The 12,136-nt window shown below is 39.3% G+C and overlaps 1 protein-coding gene across 2 annotated transcripts in view; it reads left to right on the top strand.

Moving 5' to 3' along the window:
* LOC125820984 (uncharacterized) overlaps positions 1 to 12,136 on the top strand; it is a 443,574-nt gene that overhangs the window by 69,537 nt on the left and 361,901 nt on the right. Inside the window, exon 1 of one of the 2 annotated variants that reach the window (XM_049500415.1) lies at positions 677 to 686. The exons of the other annotated variant lie outside the window; for it this stretch is intronic. The gene's annotated coding sequence lies outside the window, so the exon portion shown is untranslated. Of the gene's footprint in view, positions 1 to 676; positions 687 to 12,136 lie in introns of those variants that run through there. 2 annotated transcript variants of the gene reach the window in all.

Below are 12,136 nucleotides of genomic sequence, written 5' to 3'. Positions count from 1 at the left end.
GCTCTGGGAGCTTGTTTCAATCCATATAGAGCCTTGTCTAACTTCAGCACATGATTTGGCAGTTCTGCATCTTCAAAGCCTGGGGGCTGTTTGACATATACTTCTTCTTTCAAATTCCCATTCAAGAAGGCACTCTTGACATCCATTTGAAAAGGATTGAACTCCATGTGAGCAGTAAATATCAAGATTCTGATGGCTTCCATTCTAGCTACAGGAGCAAAGGTCTCATCATAATCAATCACTCCTTCTTGGTTGTAACCCTATACTACCAGTCTTGACTTATTTCTAGTAATGATCCCATGCTCATCAAATTTGTTTCTGAAGACCCATCTAGTCCTAATAATGGTTCTATCGAGTGGTCTGGGGATCAGGTGCCACACTTTGCTTCTCTCAAACTGATGAAGCTCCTCCTGCATTTAAGTTACCCAGTTTACATCCTTCGAGGCTTCCTTGATGTTCTTGGGTTCAATGGATGATATAAAGGCTGAATATGCAACAAGATTTCTTGTCCTGGATCTAGTTTGAATTCCAGAGTCAAGTGGAAAAATGAGATTGTCCAGTGATGAGAAGATTGATGTTTCCATCTGGACTTTTTGCTCGACTCTTCTTCTGCATCAGCATCAGATTCAGCATCGTCATATTCTGGACTTTGAGATGGAGTCCCTTGGGTAGTGACAGAGAGACTAGGTACTCCTATGAGATCTGTACCATTTTCTTTTGCAACGTGTTGGCTTCCAGGATTTAGGATTGCCTTGTTTTCCCTTTCTTTGATCAGCTCCTCTATTTCATGGTCTCCCTTATGAGCATCAATTTTCTCAGACTCATCAAAAGTCACATGCATGCTCTCTTTAACACATTGTTTATACACCGGATAAGCCTTGCTGGAGGAAGAGTATTCCACAAATACTCTTTCAACATCATTGAGATTACACTTCTCAATATCATCATTTTGGTCACAAAACATGTACTATTCACCATTTCAGCCCAAAAGTCCTTTGTAAAATTAACAGCCTGTATATTTCACTTGAAGGATGGTTTGATCTGTTTTCTTTTAACACAAGCATCACAGGCTTTGTCATCGGTAAATTTTATTCTGAGTATATCGAGGACCAGGTTCTTTGACACAAATTTGTGCAGTAGAGAAACATTTACAAGAGCACGTCTCTCATGTCATACCTCAGCATTTTCACTTTGAGCACTAAGGCAACTGAGACTGTCACAACGAACATCAATCAGATCAGCAATACACATGTTCTTGCATCTATTTTCTATCAAATCATCCCCGAGAGAGCAAGTATGTGACCACATGTTCTTTCCGATAAGAACTTAACTTTGTTTTATTCATCACAAATCTATGAAACACTTAAAAGATTGTACTTCAACCATTGACATAGTACACATTCTCAATAGTGTGTTCCATAGATTTCCCAATCATGCCTTCACAAAAAAACATACCTTTTCTGCCATCGCCAAATGAGACACCTCCACCTTGAAGTGCCTTGAGAGAGAAGAAGTTTTCAGTTTCCCAGTCACGTGCCTTGAGCATCCGCAATTCATGAATCAACGCTGACTGCTGCTACTTCTTCTCACAAGAATACCATATCATTTGTTAGCCTTGGGAACCCACTTTAGTTGGAGTTCCCGGTAAGCAGAAAAAGGAGTGATAAGAGAATTCTTTGTCCAGTGAGGCAAATTGTTTTTTTTCAACGTAGAAACAGGAGCACGACCAGGTCCTTTCTTCTGCTAGTTCTTCTGTTGACCAGGTCTCTTCTTCTGCTTGTTGCTCTGTTGACCAGGTCCCTTCTTCTTCCTGTTCCTCTGCTTAGAAAATTTTGAGAGTTTATCTTAGGTCCTTTTCCAAGATGGATAATCCTTCTTCAAGTGACCATCGCGACCACAATGGAGACACGACAAACTATCAGGCATGGACACATCTTTGCCATGGAGATTGTAAGAAGGACTTTTGCTTAAATTTCCTAACCCCTTCCTATCATTTAGACCTTGACTGGTAAGCTTTGCAAGGAATTTTGAGGAGTTGGTCCACTTGAGAGATTTGTTCAGTTCTTCCTTGACACGAACCAGGTCCATCTCTAACTGATTATTTCTCTCCAAGGCCATAGCAAGTTTTGTTTCAGCAGTATTCAAACTGGTTTCTGGCTCGATTTGCAAGCTGCTGGCCTCCCCCTTACCTCTGCCACATTTCTCACTCATCATCTTTAATTTTTCCCTAAATTCTAGATTTTCAGCTTCTAGAACCATCAATTGTTCTTCCACAACAGACATTTGGTCAACCAAGGCTACTTTTTCTTCCCGAAGGATATCTAGGTTGTTGTTCATCAGATCATTTTCAGTTGTTAACTCAATGAAAGAGTCAATCAAAACAACGGCTAGACTTCTCAACTTCTTAACACAGTAAACATGCAAGTTTTGTTTAAGATCGGAAAGGGTTACCTCTTCTTCATCTTCCTCATCATCAGATTTTGCCATAAAGGCTTCATCAGAGTGCTCAGAGTCATCTGAAACACTCGAAGAGTCTTCCCATGCAGTCATCTCCCTCTTTACCGTTTGGAAAAAGGTTTCTCTTCTGCTACTACTGGCACGGACCTGGTCCCCCTCTTGATCTTTTACTTCCTTGTTATCAACTTCAAGCACAAGTCAGTCTCTCATGGTATGACCTGGTTGATCGTGCTTGTAACACATGCCACTAGAGCTTGTAGCGCTATCATGAGCTTCTTCCTTCATGGAACCTCCACGTTTACTCACAAGTTTTTGAAATTTTTGAGTGAAATAGTCCATGGTCTCATCTACTTCAAGGTTCTCACATTGTGACACCTTGGAGGCTAGTGATTCATACCTTTCTGCATCTCCCTTTTGATCAGCATCCCCAGTCAGTTCTGCCCTTGTTTCCTCAGCTTCATCATAGGTAGTTCTCAGCAGATCCCAAATTTCTTTAGCTGATTCGCTCGAAGAAATCAGATTATATACATTAGGTCCTATTCCACACATTAAGAACTTCTTAGCCTTGTGTTTTTCTCAACTTTTCGTTTGTCAAATTCATTGTATTGTTGTCGAGTTTTGACAACGACCCTTGTGACATCCTCATATTTTACTTCTATAGATGGCACATAGGGACCCTCACAAATAACATCCCACAGCTCACAGTCTTCAGCGATTATGAAGTCAAACATGCAATGTTTCCACCATCGGTAATACTGAATATCAAACAAGGATGGCCTCGTTGAAGACCGACCTTCTTACCATCTCAGTGGAGCAACCATTCTTTCCATAGAAATCTCTCTTGGTGTTAACCAGCTAGAGAGCACCTGCTCTGATACCACTTGTTGGAATGTATGCGTCCACTAGTCTAGATGGGACCAGGTCCTCAGCACAGTTACAATAACAGAAAATAAACAAAGTGCTGAAAGTAAAGATTGCACAACAACTTTACTTGAAAACCTCCTTGCTCAAGGGAGTAAAACCACGACCTGGCCTGCCAGGACTTTTCAAACTTCTTTCACTAATCTTCTCCAAGCAAAAGAAAAAGCAAGTTTACAAACCGAGATTAGCCTACTAATCCCAACTCTAAGCAATACCTCCTATTACTTAGATGAGCTAGAGCAGATACAACACTGCCCAGTAAGTTATCACCCTTAGATAACTTAGACTTTGCTAAGCGGATACCACACCGCCCACTAAATCAACTAGCTCCTAGAGGACTTAGATTTTGAATGAGCAGATACAACACTGCTCACTAAATTGGCTAACTCTAACCGACTTAGACCTTTCCACACAGAAACAAATATCTGAATCCTTTATAGACTAGGAATAGATTTACAATATAAGCACAGAAGTATAACTCCTAAGACACACTCAGATGCTTGCAGCTTGATCAGTTCCTAGGTGTGCTTGCTGGAGAATACTTCTTGAAAGTGAGTCTTTGCAAGTGTTCTTGAGAAATTTCAAGTTGCTAAAACTAACAAAACTCAAACTCAACAAAGACGCTTCAACACATTATCAGGTCCCTTTGTTGAGCATGAGTATTGTTCTTCCTTGAAGATGGCCTTCTTTTAAAGCTTGTGAATTTTTCAGAGAAAATCTTAGTTTTTTTGTTTTGCCAAGTCTTGAGTTTGTGTTTTGTTGGAAGAGACTATATTAAAATGAACACAAACTCCTTGGGACCACCCATTGGCTGAGAGCCTGCTGTTTAGAAAAGTTGTGCACCTACCACATCAGAAGTGGCAGCTTTTCTGACAGATGTCTTGTCGTCCTTTCACATCGCAGTCTTGCAGGGACCAGGTCCCTTGCAAACTTCTCTTAATAAGTTCTTGAGAATACGTGCTGGCTCTCTCCTTTTGAATGAATGAATTAGTTTGTTTTTTTTTCTTGAATATATTTAGACATGAAAAGTTATTACCGAACGTACAAATAGCCTCCTTTCTTCTGATTGGTGAAGTACTCTGTAGCTTCACCAACTTTCTGACGCAGACAACTTTTACAGCTGTACAACACTTTGACAGCTGGACGAGTATTCATACATTGCAGAGGACCAGGTCCCTGCACTTGTGAGGAGGTCATCAAAACATCTAGGAGCATTAGCACTTATCAGTTGTATCTTAGCCAAACATCCCTCTAGTGCGTCTAACTCCCGTTTTCAATATCGATGAACCGATTCCTCAGCAAAGTGGTCCCAATTAATCAACTGATTATTGCGATATAACCAACGGTACCATTCGAGTGCTTCACCATCGACATAGTGAAAGGTGCAAGGGGGGGAGGTGAATTCTGAATTGCTCTTTTTCATTTTTCTTCTTCAAATAGTCGACTTGTGAGATTCACTAGTTGACTATTAGATCCATAATTAAATACTTAAAATGGAAGTGCAGAAAATAAGATTGACACAAGATGTTTTTATACTAGTTAGAATCCAATGTGGATATTACGTCGAGTCCCCTTGTGCTGCAAGGGTGTTGTCGTCTAGCCTTTTTGAATCTTTTATTTTATCCTAAAAGGATCATAATTTTTCATTATTAAAATAATTCTTGCACTAACAATCTCCCTCTTTTTGATGATGACAATATGTAGTAGTGATACTTCCATGTTTCAATAGTCGACTGGTAGAGTTGACTGAGACTTCAGTAACCCCCCCCCCCAAATGGTATTACTATTTTCCCCCCTGAACTTATTGTGCCTCGTAGTAGTATTCCCATGTGGCTTTTAAGATAGAGACAGGACAACCTATAACAAAACAATTATGAAACAACAGAGCAACAATCATAACAGCAACAACACCCTAATAGCAACAACATAAAATAATAGCAACACATAATAGTTCAATACCTTAATAGCAGCAAATAATAGTTCGACACCATAATAGTTCAGTCATTCTCCTCCATTGGCATCAACAAAAAGGAAAGAAAAAAGCATAAAAAAAATAAAACAACAGTTTTAAAGAAAGGGCAACACAGCCCTTTACAAAACCAGCAGATTATCATAAACACAATAAAGACAGATAAATTAGCAAGGGAGCAAGAAGTAGGTAAGCGTGTTGACAATGGTAGTGGACATCTCTACGAACCTGGAGGAAAGAGAGGTAGAAATGGATTTAGAGCCTGCCTGGACCTTAGTAGCAATCCTAATAACCTTTTTGACAATATGGTTGAGCCTTAGACGATTAGAGCCACATCGGCACCAGTCTCTTTGGTGACTTCCTTAACAACATCTATCTTAAAGTGAGCAGCAAGTAGTATATCTTTGAGGAGTCCACCTTTTCTCTCATTGCAGTCATAGAAGACATAAGGTCGCTTACTTGAGTGACACATATGGTTAGAGCATCCAATTTGACATCTATGTCAGTAAGCTTATGTGAGCATGTGCCACGCAGAGATACAGAGTTGAGTGAGACCCAACCCTTGGAAGAAGAGTGGTGCCAACAATATGAGTGATCACCCTAGTCTCAAACGAGAGATCTTTAGGACCAAGATGGGAAGGACGAGGAGCAGAGGGATCAATATCAAGTTCACGCTTGGCTTGAACAAAGGAGGCAATACACTTAGAGGGTCAAATTTTTTTAGGAGGATCCATGATACCTAAACAAGAGATATCAAAAATGGAATCAACTTTTTTGCTGTCGAGAAAGATACATCTACCAAGAACCAAGGATTTGATTTATGCTGCCTTAGGGGATCGAAGATTTGCATAAAAGAGTCGAATGAGAGGTTCATAAATTTCCATAGGAATAAAGAAGATATTGGCCCAACCTTGAAACTCAAAGAATGGTTTGATGGGACAGTCTAACGAGGAGAGAATATCAAGGTCGACTACCTTGCCATGCACAAGGGTTGTGTCTTTTAAGGAATGGAAAAGAGATTCATGGGAAGAGTTCATAAAATCTACCTTTTCATCTAGGGTATTGTCACGACCCAAGGGTACACCCTAGATTTAACATGGCGTACTAGACCCCGAAAGGCCTAACACAAGCCACTTAGCATATCATAACATAAAGTAAATAGAAATGATGTAGAAATTTTAAAACTTTTCTTTACAATCGAAGTCTTTATAAAGGCAAGAGGAAGTCTACAACACTTTGTCTCAAACCATCTAAAACAACTTGAATAACTCTTTGGGATGCTGCCCATACAAATATCTAAAACATAAAAGAGAGAACATAAAGGAAAGGTGATCATATCCTCGATGCTATGAGGACTCACCAAGTCTTCAACTCCTTGCTCTACTAGAACCTAGCCACGAGAATGGAACTCAATATCGTCGGACCCTACATTTGATATGAATGTAGGCAAGAGTATGCGTTAGTACAAAATGTACTAAATATGTTAGCTAGCATAACATCATAAGAGCATAACAAAAGTGTTAGCAAACATAAGACATAAGACATGAGCATAAGAGATAATAACATAATCATAGACATAATCTCCAACATAGACATAATGTAAGCATTAGTCATCATAAGGCATGATCCATATACTTAGTTAATACTTAGACCCTCATATCATAAAGAACCTCTTCATAAGTAACTTCCAAGTATACTTGTGCAATGCATGAATAAGACCCCATAATCACATCCATGCTAAGTATCCCTTTGGTCATCATAATCATACTTACCATCTTTTAGTCTCATCCTTAGCTTATTTCTCATAGACAAGGGAATCTCTCACCTTTAGTCAAACATATCATGGAAGGCAACTATAGCAACAATCCATCAAAACATACATCATATAAGAAAAACACTTCTTAATTAACTTCAAGTCATACTTGTGCAGTGCATGGAAAAGACCCCATAATCCTACCTATACTAAGTACCATTTTATGCCCTCATACAAACTCATTAGATAGGGACTAGTCCGTCTCATAATACCTTACAACACTATGAGGTACTCCCTTAAGCACATATTAGTTCATTATTAGGTTTGAACACTATGAGATACTTCTTTAAGCATGTCTTAGCTCATTATTATCTTGAACACTATGAGATGTTTCTTTAAGCATGTCTTAGTTCATTAATGTTTTTGAACACTTCGAGATACTTCATCAAGTATGTCTTAGTTCATTTACTCTTGGAACACTATGAGATGGCTCTCTAAGTATGTCTTAGTTCATCTTCTTGAACACTACGAGATACTTCTTTAAGCACATCTTAGTCCCTTGGAGACGGAGATTGCTACTAGAAACCCGGACTTCACTAGGTGAAGGCTTCCATCTCATGAGACATACTTTGGGAAAACCCGGAATCTACTATGTGAGAGTCCCCCCCCCCCTCCCTTTTTATGTGGAAGTCCGGTCTCAACTAGGTGTGGTTCTCCTTTATCTTGGAGCCCACACCCAACTATGTGTGAATCTTCCATCTTATTATCAATATCCACTTGTGGGCAAGCATACACCCCTCAGATTAGTTATTAAGCCTTACTTAACAATCATGTCTCATGGAAGGATGTCCTTGACAATCAATCCATGTTTCAAGTGATTCTATCACTTTATGCATTCAAACATTCATAAGGTAGACTAGGTGGATAAAGTCCTTCCACCACAATTCTATCCATTAATCTTCTATTCTCATATAGACCTTACTCTCAAAGCCTTTTCATACTTAATTCATCATATTAGGTTTACTCTCAAATCCCTAGTGGTCAACATTCATGACTACAAGTCTTACTCTCAAAGCTTTACTTCTTACAACCATCATACATATCTAGATCACAAGACATTCTAGTCACGAGCTTTATTCTTAAGCCATTCTAACCATATATCATCATAAAGATTCAATCTTAAGAATTAATAGTCATGATCCATCATATGTACTTTAATTTAATTCAATTCATGTTTACATTCTTCTATTCTTGAACAATTACTATACATATCATCAATTCTAGAAGATCTTCTCTAAGTCTTCAATTTCCCTCTTTAAGGCACAAACCCACATTACTTCAATTTCATCAATTAGACTAGAGTTAGGCATATAAACATGTAATTTCATCATAATAACTTGATTTACTACTAATTCAATCATGAACAATCACTATTCACTCAATTGGATCAACATCCATCATAACCCATAACATTGACAAAAACCTTAACTTGAATTGGGGAAGTTCTTCATCAAATTGGGGAATTCTAGGGGGCTCCATGGATGGAAGAATCCATGGATGAATAATCTAACACACCTTGATTATAAAGCCTCACAAATCTTACAACAATGGAGTCTTGTTCTTGACCTAGCTTCAAGTTGTATCTTCTTCTTCATGTTTTAGAGAGAGAAATATTTGAGAGGAGAGCTTTTGGGGATTTGATTTGTGTCTTGGGGAATAATGACTTAATTGGGGTGGTTAAACGGTTAAAATAACTTATTTAGGTGTACTAATACTATACAAAATGACCTCACTTAATAACCACTTAATTAGGAATTTCCCATTTTAATTAACCTTCACTAGGCAGCCTACTCCAAGGCACCACGAGTCGTGGTCTTACCCGTGGTCCTTGGGCAGTGGCTAGGCCATGAGGCTTTGGCCTCCAAACATCCTATGGCATCTTCACGAGCCTTCCTACGAGCCGCAGTCTTCACCACAGGCCGTGAAGTGGCTTTTGAAGGTGAGCCATTCTTGGGCAACTCAAGGTTGCTACTGCCTTAGCCACCACGAGCCGTGGTGGTGGTCGTGAAGTGGGGCAGTGGTTTGAGGCCTTGGGGCAGCCTTGGCCTTTGGCTTGGGCCTTGCCCCTTGGCCTTGGATCTTGCCCCTTGGCCTTGGATCTTGTTTCCATCACACTTAGCCCTAGTTTGCGTACTAAACTATGGGGTGTTACAATATCTCCTCCTTGGGAACATTCGTCCTCGAATGACACTCTAGGCACTTCGTAAGGTCACGACTCTAGACTAGCAACCCATCATGCATGCCACACATCTAAATGCACACAACCAAGGAGGAAAACTTGAACTCCAAGCTAAACATATTCCATGCAACACAAGGGAGTATGAACTACATCAAAACAACCCATTATGCATGAAATCTCATAACTAATCATATTCATAGGAGGAACTACCTTATCCAAACTAAAATCATGCTCAATACCATCTCATGGAGCTCATATATAATTTACTCTCAAAAAAACATTTATTCATGGAGGAATATCTCAACTCCAACTAGGGCATGCTCACATATTCATCTCATAAAGTCAAATAGGCAACTCATACTGAATGCACTACAACATGAGGAAAACAATTATTCAAACTAATTTTCTCTTTCAAATTACAAGCTTTCATGAACATGCATCATACAAGGAAATCATGGCAACCCATAAACACACAATGAACTTGCTATCTAAGTACATCATCTCCCCCTTGGGAGTAGGCCTATACGGACTCTTCTAAACATCATTCATACTAAAGACAAATTCAAAGTCTAACCTATCAAGTCACAAAAAAAAAAACCAAACAATGCTGGAATCTAGTAAAGCATAAAACACATACCGGTAGCCACATTCGGGGGACACTCTTGTTCACCTCTAGCTTGGAGGACATAGAACCTCTTATTCTTTTGGGCATTCCCATCCGAACCACTAGAAGAAACTTGATTATCCTCTCTTCCCTTAGCCTTAAGCACCGGGTAATCCCTCATTTGGTGTCCACTTTTTCAACAACCATAACAACCATCCATGTCGGCTAGGCACCTATCATGATGATTCCTTCCACACTTGGTGAAAATAGGCTTAGGTAATGGAGAACCACTACCTTTCTCTTGTTTAAACCTAGGGGTATTAGAAGAACCTTTTCCGGAAAACCTTTGTTGGTTCCTAGAGTGTCCATGTCCATCGGACCCTTCATGACAAGACTTATCATTATCCATCCTAGACCTCTTTTTCTTCCTAGATTTCTCTTCTTTGAGTTTTGACTCCTCCATTTGTTGTCCATACACCATAAGATGTGAGATATCCATATCATGAAGGAGCATTGTCGTACGACATTCTTTTTCTACCATGTCGGACACGCCCGTCAAGAGCCTACTCATCATATCTCTTGAATTCGCCAACATAGATGGATCATTCATGGATAGTTGGGTAAATTTCAAGGCATACTCATTAACACTCATGCTACCTTGCTTAAGGTTAATGAACTCTTCCACCTTAGCTTTCCTCAACTCTCGGGGAAAGAACCTATCAAGAAACGCTAGTTTGAACACTTCCCACTCTATTGGACCCGCTCCTACCGGCCTAGCATCTTTCCATTACGCATACCATACTTGAGCAACACTTTTCAATTGGTAGGCGGCAAGCTCCGCTTTCTCTACCGAAGTCACCCTATGATAGCAAATAACTTATAAACTTTATCTATAAGCTCCTTAGGGTCCTCTTCCACTTTGGAGCAATAAAACTCCGAAGGGTTCATCCTCATAAAATCTCTCACTCTTAAAACAGCCATACCCATTATTGGATTCATCAAAGCTACCACTTCTCTATTGGCTTGCGCCATCATGGCTTGAGACAATATTTGAAAAGCCGCCCTAAACTCCGCATGAGTAACATTCTCAACTAAAGGATCAATTGGAGCTTGGGGAGGAACCTCTTGATTCACATTGTCTTCCTCATTCCATCTAGCATTAGCCCTTGTATTAGCCATATCATGAAAACCATAGGGCACGGATTAGGAGAAAAACCAACTAGAGCTAAGCTCTATGGCACGACTTAGAGAATGCAAAAGTGAGATTTCCTAATCTTCTAATAGATTTCTATTCATAAATATGGCGCGCTTCACAGTTATGAACAAGACTCTACAAGACGTGGTTTTGAGACAATCTAGAATCATTCTAAACTTTGTGCTCTGATTACCAAGTTTGTCACGACCCAAGGGTATACCCTAGATGTAACATGGCGTACTAGACCCCGCAAGGCCTAACACAAGCCACTTACTATATCATAACATAAAGTAAATAGAAATGATGCGAAAATATTAAAACTTTTCTTTGCAATAGAAGTATTTATAAAAGTAAGCAGAAGTCTACAACACTTTGTCTCAAACCATCTAAAACAACTTGAATAACTCTTTGAGATGCAGCCCATAGAAATACCTAAAACATAAAAGAAAGAACATAAAGGAAAGGTGATCACATCCTCGATGCTATAAGGACTCACCAGGTCTTCCACTCCTGGCTCTACTAGAACCTAGCCACGAGAATGGAACTCAATATCGCCGAACCCAATATTTGATAAGAATGTAGGCAAGAGTATACGTTAGTACAAAATGTACTAAATATTTTAGCTAGCATAACATCATAAGAGCATAACAAAAATATTGGCCAACATAAGACATAAGCCATGAGCATAAGAGATAATAACATAATCTCCAACAGACATAATGTAAGCATTAGTCATCATAAGGCATGATCCATATACATAGTTAATACTTAGACCCTCATATCATAAAGAACCTCTTCATAAGTAACCTCCAAGTATACTTGTGCAATGCATGAATAAGACCCCATAATCCCATCTATGTTAAGTATCCCTTTCGGTCATCATAATCATACTTACCATCTTATGGTCTCATCCTTAGCTTATTTCTCATAGACAAAGGAATCTCTCACCTTTAGTCAAACATATCATGGAAGGCAACTATAGCAACAATCCATCAAAA

Source organism: Solanum verrucosum, unplaced genomic scaffold (assembly GCF_900185275.1).
Source record: "Solanum verrucosum unplaced genomic scaffold, falcon-dt-bn FXZP01000232.1, whole genome shotgun sequence".
NCBI lineage: Eukaryota > Viridiplantae > Streptophyta > Magnoliopsida > Solanales > Solanaceae > Solanum > Solanum verrucosum.
The sequence above is the reverse complement of the archived record's forward strand: the minus strand, read 5'-3'. Positions and strand labels throughout refer to the sequence as shown.